Genomic DNA, 22861 nt, shown 5'->3' with positions numbered 1-22861 from the left:
AAACTCTCCTTCCTCTGAGCACACATGTGAGAAGATTTTGGGTTTGGGGCCAGGAGGAGATGGTGTCTAGGTCTTTGCGTCAAAACATACACTCTGGCTCCTCAGACACAGATCCCAGGATAGCAGGTGTTGTGACGGGGGTATAAAATGGATGGAGCCACTACTGAAAAGTACCACAGCAAACCACCAAAGTGGAGGGCTGGGCAAGGTTGGCATTATCAGAAGTTCATGATCAACATACACAGATTGACTGCAGGTAGAACCTGATGTGGTTCCCAGGAACAATTCTGGGTCAAACAAAGATTCACAAAGGCCCAGGATAAGGCCTCAAAAGTCTTGCTGCTATTAATTATTTGCACACTCCTAGTAGACCCTCTATAAATTGTAGCCTTAAGCCTGCAACTGCATATGTTGTCTCCAATTCTTAAAACCATTCTAAGAGGTATTGCCTGTGACCCTCCCACACTCCCTTCCCCTTTCAGGACACACTGGCCTGCTTCCAACTACCAGCCCTGAATTTCTCTATAAAGGGATTTCTGATGCTGTTACAGTTCTAGTTTGCCGAGCACAGCATACAAGGTATTTACCCAGGAATAATACTCCACCTCTCACAAGCAGTCCCCAGTTAAGGACTCTCAGGAGTTGGCATATGGATACCCCAATTCCTCACCCATCAGATGGGAAAATCCTGAGGTACATGCACTCTACTGATACCCAGACTTCCCCGGTGGGATCATGCTCTAGGGGCCCACTGTAGTAGTCAGACTGATAAATGCTTTGGGGGAGGGGATGCCTTCCTTTCCTCCTTCCATTTCCTGACTTCCCTACTGACATTTCCTGCATTTCCCAAATAAACTTCTGGCAGTCCATCTCAGGATGTGCTTCTGGATGCACCCACAGAAACCACCACTGAGAAGTACATTACGACCCCCCAGGGGTAGCAGGCTGGCGCAGTATAAAGTGCACTGGTTCTGGAGTCAGACTGACCCAGATTTAAATTCTGACTTCAACACTTATCACCTGAGCGGGGCTGGGAAAGTTAATAGACATTTTGGTGCCTTAATATTCTGATCTATAAAATGAGGTCAATTATACCCACCTTGCGGGATTGGACAGCTTTAAATGAAAACGATTCCTCTAATGCCCTTAGCACCGTCCCTAGAATGGAACAGGTGCTCGACAAAAGTTATTTTCCTTCCCTTCCTGCCTCAGTTTTACAGATGAGGAAACAGAGGCTCAGGAAGGTTCTCCTGACCTGTACAACGTTACAAAGGTGGTTAAACGACAGATCCTGCATTCAAGTACAAATATCCTTCTGGTTCCAAATCTACTTTATAACTTTCCCACTGAGCCTGTCTATCTACCTCAGGGCCTAAACTGCCTGATTTGATACACAAAATTATGTTAAACTTCAAATTCTTGGTGTTCCTTTCTCACTGATCTCTGCAGACAACACATCTGGTTTCTGATTCTCTGAGATGCCCACGTTCTGATGCCATTCACGCCTTCTATTATTTGTGCCCTCAGCCCTGGGGTGAGGTGCACTCCTCTCCCTCCTCCGGATGTGACACACACTTCTAATCTGGGGTCAAAGATTTTCACAAGTTCATCTCTGGTTAAAACACAATGTCACTAAAAATAGATGAACACACAGGGGAGGAAGGGTGACATGTAACCCAGCTCCCTCACCCGGCAGAGGGGAAAATTCTGAGGTACATGCATTCTGATGCTTCCCTTCTGAGGTAGGAGGAGAAGCTGCCAACCACCTGCTGCTTCTTGCTGAGTCAGGGAAGGCCATGAAGGGAAGGGGGACACAGTATTTTCAAATTTACTCCCTCAGCAAACAGTGTTACCTCATGGCCCGGCCAAGTTCTTACAGTGGCAGACCACATTGTCAACAGACATAAAGGAGAACCAAAGTCATTCTGGGAAGCTGCCTCAAGTTTTCATAATTAGAAATCCAGAAAGACGTTAGTTTCTTTCACCATTTATAGTCTGGCTTATTTTAAAATGTAATTCTATTTTGAAATAGTTGATGTTGAAAGAACAAAATCTCCCAGAGGTTGAACCTTGAAAGGTCCTGTGTGACCTGCATCTAGAATAAGGTGTCCAACTTGTCCTGGTTTTAGTACTAAAAGTCTCTTGTCCCAGGAAATTTCTTAACCCTGGGCAATCCAAGACAGTTGGGCATCCGATTAGAAAACAAATGTGATTCTCAAATCTCCTCTTTTGGAATATAAATCTCCTCTGGCAGGTTAAAACAATTTGCCAATGATAATCTAGGGTTTCTATTGCTTCTCACAAAGAACCCCGTTAAAATGGTCCCCATTTGAAGAATCTATAAGGATCTTCTATTAAAAGAATCACAATATCACCTACAGAGGCAAGATTTTAGGAAGTGAAAAATACATTTACATAAAATCTTTCAGTCTGTTCTTTACTTCCATAAGGAAACGTGTTCTCCATTCAGTCCATTACCATCCCTTTGATAGATGTGGGACAAACATTTCTCCACCTAAGAAAAAACCATCTAAGCATCACTTAATTTTTTTTTTTTAAAGGACAATTCTCATTTGGCCTTAGTGGTAAGGACTATGGTTTTGTTTTCTTAGTCTGGATTCTTCCCAGAAGCTGACTCTAGGCAAGGATTCAAGTGTAAGGAATTTATCTGAGAGGTCATCCCAGGAAATATCCCTACGAATTTGGGAAAGTGAGACAAGGAAAAAAAGGCCACAAAAAAAAAAGTCCAGCCTATTAAGTCAATGATCACTGTGGATAATTGGAGCTCAACCACATGGTGAAACTGGGAAATGATGTACAGTATATAACTTAGTTACATGGCCAGATGGGCAAGGGAGCTGGGGTAGCTATATGCTAAAGTCTTTTCAGTATCAGGGATGAGGGTGCTAACTAATTCCTCACCATTGTCTACCCTCCACCTGCACAGGCATAGATAATCCTCAGACAAACCCATGTAGGTGCCAGCGGTGGGAAGCCAGGCTAGTGTGCACTAATGTGGCCAGGACAAGCACGAGTTGGCCACTGGCAACACCAACAGCATCTGCTACAGCAATCCAGACAGAACCCACGGGTGCCACTACTCAGCACTAGTCAGTTGCTGCCATGTGGGAATGCAGCCAGTGCTGTTAGCTAGAGCTTCTGAATTTTTTAAAGAAACTAAGAATCCAGATTGTTTTGTGGAATCTCCTGATTCATAATTGCTGATGACTCATTCAGATATTTTTACAATAGTCTAATTAAGCACGTCTATCAGCAGAATGCCGCCAATGGCAGCCAGCTTGCATCCACTACTCTAGTTTAACATCCTTATTATACAGATAAGGAAACCAAGGTTCTAGAGAACAGTGACTTTCCTCAAGGCACACTGCAAATCAGCCACTGTCTGTGATCTGCAAGCAGTTCCCCTAACTCCCAGCCATGTCCCTTCCCAACCCACTGTGCTGCCTGCCCCGACAAACCTCTCCCCCCCCCACCACAGAGCCTTAACAGGCAGGTGACTTATCCCCGCCCTCCCTCCGCTGGGCGCAGAGCAAAGGAAGGTCTCCTTCTTTCCACTAAAGCATTAAATTTTCTATCTCACTAGAAGTTGTATTTGTTACTATTCTTTTTTTTTTGTAGAGACAGAGTCTCACTGTACTGCCCTCAGGTAGACTGCCGTGGCGTCACATGGCTCACAGCAACCTCTAACTCTTGGGCTTACGCGATTCTCTTGCCTCAGCCTCCCGAGCAGCTGGGACTACAGGCGCCTGCCACAACGCCCGGCTATTTTTCTGTTGCGGTTTGGCTGGGGCTGGGTCCGAACCCGCCACCCTCGGCATATGGGGCTGGCACCCTACTCACTGAGCCACAGGCGCCGCCCTGTTACTATTCTTTTTTTTTTTTTTTTTTTTTTTGTAGAGACAGAGTCTCACTTTATGGCCCTCAGTAGAGTGCCGTGGCATCACACAGCTCACAGCAACCTCTAGCTCCTGGGCTTAAGCGATTCTCTTGCCTCAGCCTCCCAAGTAGCTGGGACTACAGGTGCCCGCCACAGCACCCGGCTATTTTTTTTTTTTTTTTTTTTTGTTGTTGTTGCAATTTGGCCGGGGCTGGGTTTGAACCCGCCACCCTCGGCATATGGGGCCGGCGCCCTACTCACTGAGCCACAGGCGCCGCCCCCCTGTTACTATTCTTAACATCATACAAAGTTATATAGTGCTTTTATTTGGTCTTGGGCACCCTTTTAAATATTTTTAAAATAATTCCTTTAATTCTTGAAGCAATCCTATGAGGTAAAGGATTATCATTTTCCCAGTCTTAAACATGGGCAACCGAGGTATAGAAAGGTTAAGATACCTGACTGAGTTAGAGTAGTTAGTGGTGGAGCTAGGTGACAAACGCAAGCAGTCGGTCTCACCACCATTCTACATGGTCTCTCAACTATCTACTTATTTAGACATTTTACATACCCCCATGGGTTCTTTTTCTCTTCTTCTTTTTTTTTTTTTTTGTAGAGACAGAGTTTCACTTTATGGCCCTCGGTAGAGTGCCATGGCATCACACAGCTCACAGCAACCTCCAACTCCTGGGCTTAAGAGATTCTCTTGCCTCAGCCTCCCAAGTAGCTGGGACTACAGGCGCCCGCCACAACGCCCGGCTATTTTTTGGTTGCAGTTTGGCCAGGGCCGGGTTTGAATCTGTCACCCTCAGTATATGGGACCGGGGCATTACCGACTGAGCCACAGGCGACTCACCACCCCCCCCATGGGTTCTTTTATCCATTATAACGTAAATTGACAAAGTACGGGTCCTTGGACAACTCCTGCGAGCTGCTTGCTTTTGTAAGTAAAGTTATACCACAATACAACCACACTCATTACTTTGTGTGTTGTCTGTAGCTGCTCTTACCCTGCAAAGGCAGTCCTGGGAACAGGCAGTCCCCGAGTTACAAACAGCAACTTGCATACCACCTGCAACAAAGTAAGTTCGTAAGTTACAAACATCCGACTCGTACTTATGAATGGAGGCTATTGCAGATAATAGGTGAATGTACCTGTTGCAGTTTACATACAAATTCAACTTAAGAACAAAACTATAGAATCTATCTTGTTCATAACCTGAGGAGTGCCTGTAGTTGCAATACTCAACCTGTGGACCACGGGGCCCACAAAGCCTAATATACTATATTATAGTGCTATAGTTTAGACAGTGTCTGTCTGTCCCCCACCACAACTGATCCCCAGGTAAAATCTGATCCACAGTGTTGGAGGTGGGGCCAAATGGGAGGTGTCTGTGTCAAGGGGGCGGATCCCTGATGAATATATTAATGGCTTTTGGAGTTCTCACTCTATTCCTGCCAGAACTGCACCTGGCATCCTTCTCCCTCTCCTTCTCCCCCTCCTCTCTTCTCTCTCCCTCTCCCACCATGTGGTCTCTGCACACACCAGCTCCCCTTCATTTTCTGCCATGAGTGGAAGCAGCCTGAGGCCCTCATTAGACACAGGTACCTAAACTTGAACTTTTCCGGCCATCAGAACAGTACCCAAATAAACCTTTTTTTTCTAATAAATTACCCAGCCTCGAGTATTTCTTTATAGCAGGCCAAAACAGACTTAGACATTTAGTATCTGGCCCTTCACAGAAAAGGTTTGCCAACTCCTGCATTACCAAGTCACAATGCATTCCTCTGATGGCAGGTTTCATAATTTTGTGGCTTAATCATAATGCAGAAAATCCTATAATCCTCCCCAAAGCCTCAACATACACAGTGATGAATTCACAGGTTAGAATTCCAGAAACTGCAACTGTGCAGAAGGTATCTGGGAACCCAGGACTCAGCAAAAACACCCTCAGAACTCCACTTAAGGAGAAAGCTACACAAAGTGTTCCATAAAAAAGCATAAATGTAATCTTGGGCACTTACTTGCACAAAGGTTTTTAAAGCATAAGAACAGACAGAAACACCCAAAGAAGGGCATAGAGGTGAAATAGAGAAAGAAGAGGCAGCTTGTATAATAGGTGGCAACAGGCATTTTGCAGTTAGAGAGACATGGGTTCAAATCCCAGCTCTCCCACTTACTACTAATCCCCTAAACCTCAATTTCTCACCTATAAAATAGGAGGAATAATAATGCCCACTTCTTGGGAGACCAGGCAGATTATGAAGTTCTTAGCATCTTGTATATGAAGATCTTAGCATCCTGCCTGGGATTTGCTCACTACCCAAAGGAGCTCTATAATTAAGAATACAATTAGTAACTACAAAGAATAAAAATCTGTGATTATTTATACAGAAGCTCTCAATCCACACAAGTCAGCTGCCAAAGAATAACAGAATTATGGCAAGACACAAAACGTGATGTTTATCATGATGAGCTCAAGTCAAGGAAAGATGTAAGCCACATTTATACATTCCAAGCAAAAAAAGTAAAGAAATACGTGCCACATTTTTGTCAAAGACAGTTTAAGCAAAAAAATAATGCAAGTATAAAAAGGTAAGCTTTAATCACCTGGAAAAATCACTTAACTGAAAGAAATTACTTATTCCTTGACAAGGCTATGTAACTGAAACTATGCATCAGAGGGAAGCGCACTGCATGCTCTTAAAGAAGACAGCATTACATTGCCCTACTTATATAGTGAAAGCATGCTCAGAATAGCACAAACAGTTGCAAACTATTAATTTTTAAATACTCTTTATCCTCATCATTTTCACAGCTCTTCTTTTGAGATCTAGAAAGGACTAATGATACTTTTCCAGCATGCTTTTCCAAGTGTAATTAAGCTCAGTGCTAGAAGGTACAATGAGAACCACTCATGATTTGAACTGTTTAAAGCAGCTGAATCATCACAAAAACAATTTCTTACCCTTAATTTGTTTGAATCAAACTTTTGACCTTAGTAAACTAAGCAGGAAAACTACAGCTAGACTAGGGGCATGGGGGCATATAAAACAGCACACTTCTTTTTTTCCCTTCAAAATACAAATTAAATTAATTTAACACAGTTGGAGCAAATGACCATGCTATGTCCTCAGCTTAAGTCTTACAGCCTCACTGGGATAGAGTTCTGCATTCCCAGTCTAAGGGCACATGGTTTTCATTACTTTATCAGGACCTGTATTTCAGCATGCATATTTAACAGGATGCAATCAGTTCATTTGGGACAGCCTCAAATACTCTTATCTTTTCTGATTTATCAAAGAAGCCACACTCTCTTAATGTTTTGAGACTTGTCTAAACACTAAAAGGTTATTTGATACGACAAGTTGCACCAACTACCATTTTTACTGCACAGCAAATAATTATACTGAAACTTCCCACTGACACATTACTGTTAAGGAAGTCCTTTTAAGTGCAATTATCTGGGTTGTTTTTTTTTTTTTTAGTTAAAGTGAAAATAGTGCAGCTGGCTCAGATAAAGTGCAGGGTGCACAATTCTGGTTGTTCCTAGCATAAAGATTTAGAGGTATCACAATGTCATCACCCATATGACAAATCCACAGAACCAAGGAACACTCCTCAGTCAGACTTCTGCCTAGGTAGGATCAGAATGCAGCCTTCCTGATTCTCCATGCAAGGCCAATTCCAGTCCCAAATGCAACTCCCTGTTCTCTCCTTAACCCCTCCTTTGTCTGGCAGAATATTCAATTCTAAGGAAGCAGGGCCAGAGCTGGCTATGGAAGCTTTGCGCCTGTGGAAGCCCTGCCTTCTGGTCACATACAGCCCCTTCTGCTCTTTTGCAATGACTGAATTGATGGGATGGGCTCAGTCAGGTGCAACAAGGGAAGCCCGAAAACAATCCTAGGCCACACCAATTGTCAGGTCCCCCACCGACACTGTCAGCTGTTATGAGCGCCAGCTGGTAGACGGATGCTGGTATTTCCAGAAAGACCTTTTGAATCAAAATAGGCTGTGCCAGGTCCCATGCTGTGGCAAAGATATAATTATTTCCAATAACTGTCTGTCTAGGCTACTTAGTGATTTCCAAAGCCAAGTGCCTTCTCACTACAACAAAACATTGGTTATGTATTTGAAGGGCAGTTTTGTACTTAATTCTCATGAAAGGTCACAATGCAGAAAGCTGCACTGTTTATACAGCAAGGCAGAAATGAATATCAATCTTTCATAAATAATGATTAAAGATAAACTACTTAACAACTTTGGTTGCTTGCTCAGGACCTGTTTAGGGGAAAAAGTCTGCCAAGCTCTTATGCTGTGACTGTCAGGGATGGCAAAGAGTGGAGTGTCTTGCAGTGTGGTGGTGGACAGCACCAACTTCAGTGAATTTGAATTCTAGGCCTGCCACTTCCTAGCTGTGTGATACAGAACAAGTCAGACAGCGTCTCCTAGCCTAGGTTTCTACCTCTGTAAAATTTGGGTTACTGTGGGTCATTTTGGAGACAGAAGGAAATACTGTATGGAAATGACATGGCAAATGTTTGACATCATAGGGGCTCAATAATTGGTAGCTATTATCACCAGGCAATGGGGCTTGTTCTTTGAAGAGGTTATTCTGATCCATTGATCCATATTGATTCTCTGTTTTGCTGAAATATCCACTTTGGTTTTTCTTTGAGTCTCCCTGTTACTTCATCTTTTTTCTTACTCTTCAAATTTGTCCTGGAATACTCCAATTCATGCTACAAATCCTTCATGTTAAGAACCATAAATCTAGGGTCAGATGACTTGTGCTCAAATCCAACTTCACCACTTACTAAACCTGTGTTTTGAGCAAATGTCTTGACCTTTTTGTGCCTCAGTTTCCTCACCCACAAAATGGAGAAAATATGAGTTCCTAACACGAGGATTAAATGACCAAATATAAAATGTTTCACACAGTACCTACTTATATCAACTATTCCACAAATGCTAGCTGTTGTTATTTGTGTTATTTATCAAGGCTAGGAAAAAGATAATAACTGTGATATTTATTGAACACTACATGCCACGTCTTAAACTAAGCATTTTCAGTTATTTTCTTTCTTCTTACAAATCCTGTAAGATGAATATAATGTCTATTTATTGTCATTCCCTCCATTTTATAGATAAGAAAAACTGAGATTCTATGAAATTTGCAAGTAAAGGATTCTTAATTTCAACGCCAGACCATTCTGACTCTAGAGCCTTTGCTGTCATTTATTACGACATATTGTTAGAAGAAGGCCTTTAGGTCAGCTAATTGACAAAAATGAGCCCCAGTGAGAGGCTGTGACTTGGCGAGTTATTAAGCAGTAGTCCAGGGTTAGGGCCCAAGTTTCTTGTCTCTCAGTGCCTCCCACGGCCATCTCCATTTTGAGGATGAAAGCATCTATCCCACAGGCCAACTGCACAGGGTGGGAACAGACACAGACCAGAGACCCTGACTCAGGGGCTGGGAAATGACTTCTGATCTGGCTAACAAAAGGTCTAGAGCTGTGACTAATAATGGGGTAAGTGTATCCCTGGGGTGGTAAATGAGTTAATTTTACATGATAGGTGGAGAAACATTTTACTTTAATGGCTATGTATTTTAACGTGTACCAGGAAAAAAAATTCACCCAGGGGGGCAGAGGCAAGATGGCCAACTGGAGCCAGCTTTCCACAGAAGCTCCCGTCCAGAAGGGCAGTTAAAGGACAGAAGTTTAGCAAATAAGCTGATGGTTTGCAGCTGAGCCAAGAGAAAAGATTGAAGAATACACATCAATCCAGCTGAGGCGAGCTGCGACCCCCAAAGGATACAAACAAAAGGTACAAAATCCATCGCCAAGCAGACGGGAGTCCCCTCCTGCATGAGAATGGCTCGCAGTATACTTTCCACAAACAAGCATGCAGAGTTCAAAAGTCCTCCCATTTTATCCCATGGGAGAGACCCTCTAAAAACCGGACCTCCTTCCTCTACTAGGGTGCCATGGGTAATCTCCTGACAGGCATAAAACTATATATATTCTCTACCTGCAATTTTGAACTCCAAGCACTCCCCTCCACTCTCACCCCCAGGTCTGTAAGCCTGTCACTCAAGGAGTCCAGATTCATGGGCATTCTCTCAAAAGGTGTGGACAGGGCACGGTCTGTTACAGATCTGTGCTGATTCTGCAGCACAGGGGTAAGGAGAAAACGGTGGACTGAAGGAACCGGGAAAGGGAGAGGCAGTGCCCCCGGCACAGAACAGCAGAGGCAGCAGCAGGAACAATAAGGTTCACACCCATGGGGATATTTTGGAAGGACACTTCCTATCTATTTGGGCAACCAGAGAAAGCCAGGCATCTTCTCCTGTGGCAAATACTGGCAGAATAGATCTGGGACAGTAACGCAGACACCATGAGCAAAGGGTATGCCTGAGGCAGCATGGAGGGACAGATAATTGAAGATGCATGTGCAGAGATGGGATACTCCCAGGGCGAAGTTGCACCGGAGGACTGCTTTAATGAGCCTAAGATGCACCCAGCCCTCAGGGGATCATAGCTGAGACAAAGGCAGGTGGGAAATCGAAAGCTGAGTGGCAGCTCTAACCCCACCTGCCCCAACACAGACTGCAGGGGAAACAGAAACACCAGCTCTGGGCAGCAGCATTGTCTGGGGCTGAGTTGCAGTTTCTGTCAACTCAAACAGTACCTGGTCCACAGGGGAATATAGCCAGGACAGAATCACAAATTCTGCGCAACTGTAAGTGTCAGCAACATCAATCAGGGGCATGGCTGGAACTGAGTGAACCGCCCAAGGTTCCATTAACCTCCCGAGGTTGTCAGGCCTCAGCTTCCCCTGCAGGATGGTGGCAGAGTGTGGAGGCCTGGCCGAGGAGACATAAGATCTCCCTGTGACTCAGGCAGGCTCAAACCCCTGGAGCATCTCCTCATTGGAGGGAACTGGGTCATAGCCCTGCAGGGTTACTGGTGACTCGGTGTGACAGAGGTGCAAGGTGGGGAAGGAGGCATCAACCTTCCCAGACTAATTCATTTGTGGGGGAAGTGGGGGCTTCTGACTCCACGGAGCACCAGAATGAGTCATACTCAATCTGCCAGCAGACCCCTGCTATCTAGTTGCTAGAGACCTTTTGAAACAGGGTGCTGACTGGGACAATTAATTTGGATCTCTCGGATTGAACCAATCACCCGAGGACTATCCAAAGTGGTACCCTGGGTGTGTGGTTGTGGGAAGGTTTGATTTTCCTTTTCCTGTTGTTGCCTGTGCGGGACAGGGTGACTTAATTGCTGTCATTTCTCCACAGCTGAGACTTCAACCCAGAGTAACTAATTCACTAGGGTAGGACAGAGACCAGTTGAAAACAAGACAGGGCCATTTAGCCCCACCACACCAAGTAAGTCCCGAGTGTCTCAGGCCATAGCACTATATGGGTACTTTGCAAAGCTCTAGGAGAAAAGGTACAGACACCAGTCACAGCTTTTGGGTAAAGGGCTGATTAATCACTACCCCAGGAGCCCCCCAACCCAACTTCACCTTATCTGCTCATCTAGCCAAACAGTGTAAAATAATCATGGGGCAGAATCAGCAGAAAAACTCCGTTAACAAGAATAACCAGAGTAGATCAACTCCCCCAAAGAACAATACAGCAAACACAAATCAAGATCCCATTCATAGAAAAATGACTGAGATGTCAGAAATCTAATTCAGTTTGGATTGCAAATAAGATTAATACAATGAAGGTAAAGTTGGAACTGGAAATTCAAGGAGCAATTCAAAAGTTGTCTCAAGAAGTCAATGAATTTGGAGCTCAAGCTGAAGCCGCAGCCAGAGCCCAGGCCAGGCCGGGGTCCGGGACTGCAGGGCCAGGCTTCTCGTAACGGTGGGGACGGAGCCCCCAGTGGTTGAGGGGCTTCTTCCCAGCTCCTGCAGGTGGCCGGGACCCAGCCAGCCCCCGCAGCCGGGGAGCGTGGGGATACCCCCCACCTCATCCAGGATCCAGCGAGCTTCAGGAAAGAGAGGGGGTCCTCCAGATTCGACACAGAGCAACTCCCCCCGTGGGGGAAGTGGAGATTTCCTATATTTGGAAAACAGCGACCCCTCTACGGTGCCCTGAAGACTCCCCCTCTTTAATCTGGGCCCCCCCCAAGACCTAAACACAAGCCCTCCCCCAAACCAGAGCAGGATTGCGGGAACCCTCTCCCAAGATCCTGGTCATAACAACTCCACACCTCAAGACATGAAGACACATCTCAGAATGCCCACAGATCAAGGGACCTAAGGCCCCCCACCCCCTACCAACTTTGGCACACAGAAATTCCAAATCTAGGGACCTGAGGACAGCAAGAAATACCTCTCACCAGCAAGAAGCCTTGTGGACTCCCCTCAAAGCTCCAGGAGCGACTGAGCCTCTTGTGGCACCTTTCCTATCCCGGCCCATGATTGTGGTGCCCTGAGCCCCTCCTGGGCTGGGCTGACGAAGACCAAGATGGCACCCAGACCCACTGCCGCAGCATCCCCACAGCCCCAGCCCAGAGACTCCTGTCCAGAAGGAGAGTTAAAGGGCAGAAATTTAGCAAGTAACCTGGCGGATTAGAGCTGCGCCAAGAGAGAAGGTTGAAGAATGCACATCAACCCTGCTGAGGCTAGCTGTGACCCCAAGGATACAAACAAAAGGTACAAAATCCATCACCAAGCGGACAGGAGTCCCCTCCCCCATGAGAATGGCTCAGAGTACCCCATAAACAAACGAGCAGAGTTCAAAAGTCCTCTCGTTATACTCCATGGGAGAGACCCTCTAAAAACCAGACCTTCTTCCCCTACTAGGCTGCCATGGGTAATCTCCTACCAGGCATAAAACTGTGTAAAACTGTATATATTCTCTACCTGCAATTCTGAGCTCCCAGCACTCCCCTCCACTCTCACTCTGAGGTCTGGAGGCCTGTCCCCCAGGAGTCCAGGTTTTGGGGTGATTTATGGAGAGGCATGGACAGGGCCTGGACAGCTGCTGGTCAGTGCTGATTCTGCCGCACGGGAGTGAGGAGAGGACGGTCAGCTGAGAGGGAACCACACAGGAGCTGCGGTGCCCCGAAGCGCAGAGCAGCAGCCATTTTTGGCAACAATAGGGCTCACCCTTGGATATTCTGGAGTCACACCCGCTGTCTCTCTGGGCAATCAGAGGAGGCTAGGCATCTTCTCAGGTAGCAACCACCAGCAGAACAGATCTGGGACAGAAACAGGCCCTGTGAGTAAAGGATTTGCTTGAGGCGGTACCGGCCTGGGTGGAGCACGGTGATTAGAAAAGGCATGCGCAGTGCCGGCTGACTCCAAGGGCAGGGCTGACCCAGAGAACCGTTTTACTGAGCCTAAGATGCACCCACCCTCAGGGAATCATCAGCCTAGACAAAGGAGGGCAGGAGGCTAGAACTGGCAGCTAACTGTGCTTTGAATACAAACCTGTAGCAGCAAAAGACAGGGCCTGAGGCGCAGGTTCTGTGAACTCAACACAGCTTCTCTTCTGCAGGAGAATTTAGCTGGGCCAGAAATAAATTCCGCCAAGGTGTTTTGTTCTGTCAGTAACATCCATCAGGGGCAGGGCTGGACCTGAGTGAACACCCCCAGCCTCCATCAAGCGCCCGAGGCTGTCAGGCCTCACCTCCCCCTGCCGGATAGTGGCAGAGAGCAGCAGCCTGGCTGAGGAGACATAGATTTCCTTGTGATTCAGGCAGGTGCAAACCCCTGGAGTATCTGCTCATTAGAGGCAACTGGGTCACAGCCCTGAGGGGTTATCAGTGACTGGGTGTGACAGAGATACAAGATGGGGAAGGAGGCATCAACCTTCCCAGACTAATCTATTTGCTGGGTGATTCCTCCTGACCTCACAGAGCACTGAAGCAAGTCATATTTGAGTTGTCAGCAGACCCCTGCAATCTAGTTGCCAGAGACCTTTTAAACTCTTCCATCTGCATCTTACAAGGGTACATGTGAAATTTACTAGGTGTAGAATATAACTGTCTTAACACAATAACTAAGATAATGCCATGAAGGCTGTGTTAACCAGTTTGATGAAAACATTTCAAATTGTATATGGAACCAGCCCGTTGTACCCCATGATTGCATTCATGTACACAGCTATGATTTAAAAAAAAAAAAAAAGAATTCACCCAGACCCTCAAATTCTGTAAAAGATTATATCATTTCTGCCTTGCCAAATAAATATTTAACAGACTGAATATTATTGCTTAGATTGAGACTAATAAGAAAATGCTTTCAATGTCATTTTAAAAAAATATGTATTAAGTAAAACAGTGTACACAGTGTTGAAAAATGGCCAGTTACAAAGGGAAGATGCAAATGATGAACGTCTGGAAAAGACTGGACTAGAGCAGTGTCTCTTGAAGTTGGTGTGTTGGTACATGTGAATCACTTGGGGTCAGATTCTGATTGAGCAGATCCAGGATGGAACCTGAGCCCGGGTTTCTTATAAGCGCCAGGTGATGCTGACAATGCTGGTCTGTGGACAACACTTTTTGTAAGCAAGGAAGCAGAGGACCTAGAAGGTTTTGGGGCATGTATTGGATGCTGTAGAAGATACAAAGAAGTGTAAAGCAATCTCCTATCTCCCAGAAGCTTCTTTGTGATGGGGAAGGAAGATATGATTGAACATGGTATGCGAACTCTTCCATCTAGATAGCGAGTGACAACCAGGGAAAGGTTCGATGCCAATTCAACAAATCCTACATGATCTTGGCCAAGTGGCAATCTTATGACCGGTTTCCTTGGCTGTACAGTGAAGGGTGTAAGAGTCCCCGCCTCATGGGATGTGGTGAGTATGGAATGAGGGCATCTCACCAACATCACACAGCAAGTCCCAGCATAGGTGAGCACTTGGTGACCTTGAGCTGCTATTGTTACCATAACTTCTGCCATTATTCACTAAGCCTCCACATCTGTGCAAGACACTGCTAGTGATCAGGAATTTCACCCTTTAGTTATGGTAAGGATTTCTTCATTTGTTAAATATGTTTTTTGTTTTTTTTTACTTTTAAGTATAACATACATTAAAATGGTAAACAAAATATAATATACAGCTCAAAACTATTTCAAAGTGAAGACCCATTTATCCATTTCACTCTGTTGCCTCAGAAGCTCCTGAAGACTTTTTTGTTCAAAAATGTAACCTGGCTGGGAGCAATGGCTCATGTCTGTAATTCCAGCACTTTGGGAGGCTGAGGCAGGAGGCTCTCTTGAAGCCAGTTCTAGACTAGTCTAGACAACACAGTGAGACTTCATACTTACAAAAAGTTTTAAAAGCTAGCCAGGCATAGTGGTGCACACCTATAGTTCCAGCTACTCAGGAGGATGAGTCAAGAGGATCACGTGAGTTCAGGAGTTGGAAGTTGCTGTGAACTATGATTACACCACTGCAATTCTGCCTGGGTACAGAGCAAGACTCTGTCTCCAAAAAACAGTGTAACCAGTATCTCAGGGTTTCTCAACCTGAGCACAACAGACATTTTGAGCTAGATAATCATTTTCTGTGGGTTGTATTATACACTGTAGGATGTTCAGCAGCACCCCAGTGCCTACCAAGCTAGAAGCATTTTCCCCCAAGTGGCAACAACCAATAATTTCTCTAGATGTTGACCAATGTCCCTCAACGGGCAAAATCTCAACCCCTGGTTGAGAACCACTGCATTATCCTGACCTGTTTTGTAGTCATTTCTTGCTTTCTGTTATACTTTACCACACATACATGCATCCTTAAATACTATGCTTTAGTTTTGCCTGGTGAAAGACATTCTTTATCAGATGACTTAATCTGTCAATTAGGTCCTCTAATCACAGACCCTTAAAATAGCCTTTATAGGTGGCATGACCACATAGTTTACCACCCAAACTGGAGACGCAGACATTAACCAATTGACCTTGTCAACAGGGCATGATCGCCCTACTTCTAGGGAACCCCCGCTGTGAGTGAACATTATCCTCACAGCTGTCCACAATTTGGGCTCCCTTTCCCACAGGATAATTACACATGAAGTGACAGAGGACAATTAAAACAGTACATCCCCAAAGGCAAAGTAACACAGACCCAAATAAATAGCTCAAGGCTGAAGAGTTGCTCAATAGAGAGCTCTTGTGCCTTGGGCTGTAAGGAGGTATTTTTTTCCCCCAAATAATTTGCCCTAAGACACTATTTAAATGACTACTTTAATTACATTAGCACAAAAAATTGATTGAAATAAATACCTTCCAAGATTTGTACATAAATGTAAAAAGGATTATGATCACACCTTGTAAGAGGTTTGGGGTCTGTTGTGGGTCTTTAATCAATTTATTTGCCCTCAGTGTCCTTGGAAAGTTGAGTAACTACTATCAATTTGAGTTGTTCTGCATTTCAATCTCATAAGTCCTGATAGCGACCATGTTACAAGTGACAGCTAAGGTTTTCTTTACAAACATGAAAAATCATATTGATAAGCGATTTGCCTGAATATAGCTGAGCTCATTTTCCATTATCTTAGGCATCAAAGAGAAGAACCAGCTTATAGGCATTGGGAACTTGTACACTGCAGTGAACATTTATTCCTGACTTTCTTAACACCCATTTACCTCTTTTCCTAGCAAGTGTATGTGTGGCAGTTCAGCCCTTTGGCTTCCCCCGTCTACAGAGTGTGGGTGGGGCTCCATCACTGGGGTAAAGCCCTCAACCTCTACAGAAGCCATTTAGCACCAGGGTTTCCTCCAGCCTAGCCAAATGGAGAATGGGAACTGGTTTTGAGACTTTTTGTTCAAGACTTGAACCTGGAACTGTGTAAACTAGCAACTGCCATATAGTCATCTTGCGACCCAAGAAGGAGCCCAATACACAGAGGAAGGAATAAATGGCAAAGCTGAAGAATAAAAAGAAAGAAATCAGAACCTGAAGTCATTGTTCAGTCCTAAGCAAGATGCTCTTGAAGTCAGTCCTGTCCATGCACCTTTTAGTAACCTGAACCTATATATAAGAAAAAATACATATTGTATGTGTGTATATATATATATATATATAATGTATATGTATTTTTTACACATCCTAATTGCACTTAAAACTGGTGTTTATTACTTACTATAAAATAGTACTAACACATATTATATACATATATATATATATATATATACCCTGTGTCAGTGCCTTTCAAACTTTTTTTTTTTTTTTTTTGGTAGAGACAGAGTTTCACTTTACCACCCTCGGTAGAGTGCCATGACATCACAGGACTCATAGCAACCTCCAGCTCTTGGGCTTCCGCGATTCTCCTGCCTCAGCCTCCCAAGCAGCTGGGACTATAGGCGCCCGCCACAGCGCCCGGCTATTTTTTTGTTGCAGTTCGGCCAGGACTGGGTTTGAACCTGCCACCCTTGGTATATGGGGCTGGTGCCCTACTCACTGAGCCACAGGTGCCACCCCCTTTCAAACTTTTTGACAGCAAGTCACAGTAATAATTACATTGTAGACCACAACAGAATGGATACATAACCCTACATACAGAACCGATTCCAAGGTTCACAAAACTACCAGACCCTTACTAACATATGATGATGTTGACATTTTCTGTCATGTTATACTTTTTTTTAAAGCATCTTCTGTCAATTTATTTTTTTATATTCGCGATATCCCAACTTAGAAAACAGACAATACTTTACTTCCATTTCACAGATGAGAAAACTGAAGTACAGAGATATACACTGAGTTTTCAAGGCTCAGAGAAAATCAGGAGTAGAGCAAAGCTCAGAACTCTGATCTCCCTAGGTACTTCCGAATGTTCTTTGCTGAGGAAAGAAATAAAGCAACTTGAACTTGTATACTGTTTTTTAATATTGGTTTTGACCTACTAAATGGATTTTATGACCTTCATTTTGAAAAACACTGCTTTATGAGATTAGGTTAAAAATTGATTTCACCAGGGAGAATGAGATAAGAAATGACAAGATAATTTCAGTAAATCGGGCTATTGAAAAAATAAGAGGTTCGGCCCCTAAATTGCTTAGATGGCTCATCAAGCATCTAGCAATGGCAAATTGCCATCTTATCACTTCTCTCTGACAACTCAGGACACTGGCTGATCAGAAGAGGAGTGGGGAAAAAACCCTCAATGACTTAGAAATACTGAATTAAAAAAAAAAAAAGGAAAGCTCTGCTTTCTTAAACAAAATAAAAATCATGTCTAAAAAGAGAGAGATACACATTAGCAAGGGAAAATGTGTCTAAATTTTGCTGATGAGCTGTTACATTATTTATTTATATACAGGCTGAAGATAGTCATTTCAGTGAACCTCAACACCTCAGCAGTCCCTGAGCATGTAAAAATAGTACCTTCATGATAGGATCAGCTCTCTGGGCCAGATTTGGGGGAGGGTGGGAAGGGAGAGAAGAGGGAGGAGAGGGTATCACTTGCAGTACAAGCCTCAAGCTTTCACTTATGTGTATAAGATAACTAGAAAGATTTCCTGCAATTCTAGAAAATTATTGTAGTCTGGAAAAGAGAGTCAGGGCATTTTTAACTGTTTTCCATGAACCCTATTTGTATTGTCAGTTAGCCAAAACTTTCTTTTTTGTCTGCTCAAAGCCCTGCAGATTCTTGACTAAATCTGTAGAATCCAGTGGAGAACTAAGATTCTCAGGCTTGCTAGAATAGAGGCCAGGGACAGTAAACATTATTGAGTAAACTTAGACATTGACAGTTTGGGGTGACTGAGAAGTTACCTCCTCCCACACTTTTCTAGATTGTTAGGATCCAGTGCCCTTTTCACTTTCATCTTGGGAGAAGAAAATAAAGATAATCTCTAGCTCCTACTTTGACAAGTGCCATTTCGTTTCAGAGTGGCATTAACTTTTCTGCCCCTAACATGAACATGTATTAATTTCAAAACAAAGTTAAGTTCAAGACCAGCACTTGCAGGAGAAATGTCTTCTATCAACATTCCCAGTGATAATGAAAATCAAACTTCACAATCATGCTATTTTAGGTATACCTCTTCACATTCCATCATATTGTTCAAATGCATTCCACTTACATTACTGAATTTAAGCAAATAAAATGTTTGATTAGCATTACTTTCAGATGTCACAAAGCGATTAAGCCTCTCCAGTTCAAGAAGTTCTTAGAATTGTCCAAATTCTTCCAGCCCTCTTTTAGAAAAAGTAACCACTGTTCAAAAGGTGTGAATGTGTGTTAATGTTACTTTCTTTTTTGTTTTTTTTTTTTGGCCAGGGCTGGGTTTGAACCCACCACCTCTGGCATATGGGACAGGCGCCCTACTCCTTGAGCCACAGGCGCCGCCCAAATTTTCAGATACACAAAAAGAACTGCAGAATAATCAGTATACCCACCACCTATTTTATGACATTTAATTTAGAGCTAAATACACTGGATACAGAGTGCTTACGTGTGCCAGTCACTCTTGAACAGAGACTATGATGCCCCAGAAAGTACCCCCCACGATGCCTGGCACATAGTAAGCTCTCTATACTCTATTCTTTGGGGAATGTGTATGACGGATGAAAGTGCAGCATGACATTAAGAGGAAGCTGCTTTTCTTTATCTCTAGGCATTTGGGGTTTTTTTTGTTTTGTTTTGTTTTTTGTTGTTGTTGTTGTTTCTCATCCATTTAATAAGAATTTATTTAGAACCTACTTTAAAGCAGATTCTATACTAGGCTCCAGAGCATGCAAAAATGAACACCATTCCTTATTTTCAAAGAGCTTATAGTTTAACTGAACAGGTGATAACACAGAGAGCCGTAATATAAGTCATGTCCCTCAAGACCTCTGAAATGTAATAGAAATTAAAGCAAAAACAATGGTCACCATTACAGCAATTCCTAAACCAAAGTTTTAGTGTCTTTCTATCTGCCAAATAGCACCCTACTCTCCTTCACCGGCAGCAATACCAGGAAGTAGTCTATTATTTCATCGCTTACAAATGTATTTTTTTTTTTTTGAAGGATCAAGCAGCTTTCTGGAAAGACTGCTACTGTCATCATTCGGAGTCTTTAGACCTAAAGGGGCCACCTTCCAGACGCAGCCGTTGGGGTACCAGAAAACAGACAAAAGTCAGTCCGCAAAGTTCAGAGGAGTTGGCTCTGGCATGTGTACAAGTCCTAGCAGATCGCAGGAATGTTCAGGATAATTATTACCCCACCCAGGAGCGCCCAGCCCAACCCTCTCACATCTGGAAGGCAGCGGCCACACAAAGGAGAGTGAAAGAGATACCTCGGCCTGCGGCTTTCTCAGGCCGGGAAGATTTAATCCCAGCTCTCACCCCTTCTGTGAACGAGCGCAGGCACAGATCAGGGGTACCTTTCAAAAAAGTACGGGACACCCAGTGCAAGGAAAGAGTTTGTCCTCTAGTCCAAACGAAATGGCACTTCTCAAAGTAGGAGCTAGAGATTATCTTTATTTTCCCCTCCCGAGATTAAAGTGAAAAGTGAAATGCTGCAGAAAATAGACAGGGAGCGATCCACACGCACACGGCCTCAGGAGCGGATAGAATCTGACACACCTATCTTAAAAGAGCGGCCAAACCAAATCCTTAGTATCCTCTCCTAACGCAGGAGATTTCCCGCACTTCTTTCACTGGTTTTGGAAAGTGTCTCCCAGCAGCCGGATCTGGGATTCATCAGCTCCTCTCCCTACCTCCCACGAAAGCGCAGCAACCAAACACGTGGTCCCTGGCGGCGCGTTTGCAAACCCCACCAGCGCCAACGCCTCAAAACCTCCAAACTTCCTGTCTCCACACCACCAAACGCACCAAAGGCGAGTGCCCTCGGGACTCCAGCCCCCGAACCTCAGGGCGGGGCTTCCTGCCAGCCGGACCGCCGGGGACCCGTACCTCCGCTGGGGGTCTCCAAACCTGCGCGCGGTGTGCGCCTGGGAACTAGTCTCGCGGCCGCGCCCCGGCAGCGCGCCCTGGGGCGGGACAGTCGCCCACCTACCTGTGCTGCAGCCTCCTCCTTCCGGCGGGCTGGGGCCGTCGACCGCTACTTTATTATCTCAGCTGTGCACCGCACGGGACCCGGAGACCCGGCTCTGCGCCAGCTCTGCAACTCCGCTCCGGGCCGTGCCTTCCCCGGCGGCAGCCTGCCTCTTCCTCCTCCTCTCGGCCCGAGCTCCCGCTCAGCACGTGAGCCACGCAGCCCGACTCCCCGGCTCGCTGGGTAGCCGGCGCCCGCCGCATCCCCCGGCCCGAGGCTGCAGGTCGCCCCCGCCGCCGCTCGCCGAGCGTCCTCGCTTCGATGCACACTTAAACAGCGGTGCCCCGGGTCGCCTTCTTCGCGTCCTTCCGTCTTTCCGTCCTGCCTGCCTCCGCTCACTGTCAGCCTCGGGTCGCAGCTCCTCTCTCCGCAGCTGCCTCCGCCCGCCACCTCTCCCGGGGCTGGGGAGACCGCTACCAATGAGACTCTGCTGATTCGCTGTTCCGGCCCAGTCATTGTATGGGAGGGGAGAAAGAGGAGGGGGAGCGGGAGGAAGGGAGGGGGCGCCCTCGGCCCCGCAGCGCGCGGCTGCGGGCTGGGCTGGCCTTCCCCGACTGAGAAAGGGCGCCGGTGCCAGGAGGCGCGGAGCGGCTGCGGCTGCCAGGAGTGAAGGAAAAAGGGTCTCATGTCCGAGCCTTTCCCTGTCGCCCTGCGGCTTCGGGAAGCGCTGGGAGCGACTTGATTCCACCTCCCAGGTTTCAAGCATCCCAGGACCTGAGCGCCCCCAGAATAAGGGGAGTAAGGCACCGGAGGCTGCGGGAGGAGCTGGATCTATCCGGGTACCCCAGTGGGGCTGATGAAATGACTTGTCCTGGGATTCCCGAAAATCTGATGTCTCTACTCTTGAAAGATAAAAAAAAAGGAAGAAAATTCTATCCCATATCAGGCATTTATACTCAGAATAATTCTGTGATTCAGGAATGTTCTTTGCAGACGAAGCAACTCAGGAGGCTCAGAGAGGTGAGCTCAAAATAGCTTGTAAGTGACAGGGCAGAGATTCCAACTTGATGCGATGCTGAGTGTAATGTAGCAAGCGTGAGAAGAGGGGGTTGAAGGAACAATCATTCATGAAGGCCCCTCAATTGAGATTTTTAATATTTACAAGTGAGTTGACAAGGCGAGCACCAGAAGTGCACTGATACTCTCGCAGGGGTCCTCAAACTATGCCTGCGGGCCACATACAGCGGTGTGATTGTATTTGTTCCCGTTTTTTTTTTTTTACTTCAAAATAAGATATGTTCAGTATGCATAGGAATTTGTTCATAGTTTTTGGTTTTTTTTAAACTATAGTCCAGCCCTCCAACGGTTTGAGGGACAGTGAACTGGCCCCCTGTTTAAAAAGTTTGAGGACCCCTGCACGGCTTCAAATGTGTGTTCTGCTACCAGACATGGCTTCTCTATGTCTGAATTAATTCATTTTAAAAAGTAAATCCATTTTTACAGTAAAGTTATTACATCATGACCATACAATCATATAGCTTTGTATTTTGCTGAAAGTTTAATTAATTTACACAATGTTTGTTTTTAGAGTCCACAGTTCCTGTAACCTTGGTTTTTGCCTTTCCTCCTCTTTTTACTCCTTTTCTTCTTCTTCCTTTTTTTTTTTTTTTTTTTTTTTTTTTGACAGATTACCTGCATACAGAAAGAATGGGAGGAGAGGCACCTGGATTTCCCAGGCCCTGATGTAACTGCCCCTGACTTGAGGAAGCAAGCAGAAAGCAAGATGGAGGGTGGTGAAGGCTTGAGGTGGCATGATGCTGAATATTATATGTGTGTAGTATTAGATTTAATTAAATTTTCTTCTGGTGAGGAATGGACTGTTTGCTTTTAATTAAATACAATATATTGATTAATAAATATAGTTCACATTTTTTGAGTGGTAATTACATACACCCCAGACCTGAGCTAAACAAGCACTTCAGTGGGCACCATCTCATTTAGTTCTC

General features: G+C 45.1%; 1 protein-coding gene across 1 annotated transcript in view; it reads right to left on the bottom strand.

Annotated features, from left to right (window-relative positions):
• The window catches only part of FRMD4B (FERM domain containing 4B), a 455009-nt gene extending 433726 nt beyond the window's left edge, over positions 1-21283 (bottom strand). The window contains exon 1 of the mRNA XM_053599743.1: positions 20877-21283. The gene's annotated coding sequence lies outside the window, so the exon portion shown is untranslated. The remainder of the gene's footprint in view (positions 1-20876) is intronic.
• Positions 21284-22861: the final 1578 nt, after the last annotated feature.

Source organism: Nycticebus coucang, chromosome 8 (genome assembly GCF_027406575.1).
Source record: "Nycticebus coucang isolate mNycCou1 chromosome 8, mNycCou1.pri, whole genome shotgun sequence".
NCBI lineage: Eukaryota > Metazoa > Chordata > Mammalia > Primates > Lorisidae > Nycticebus > Nycticebus coucang.
Note: the sequence above shows the minus strand (reverse complement) of the source record. Positions and strands in the feature narration are given on the sequence as shown.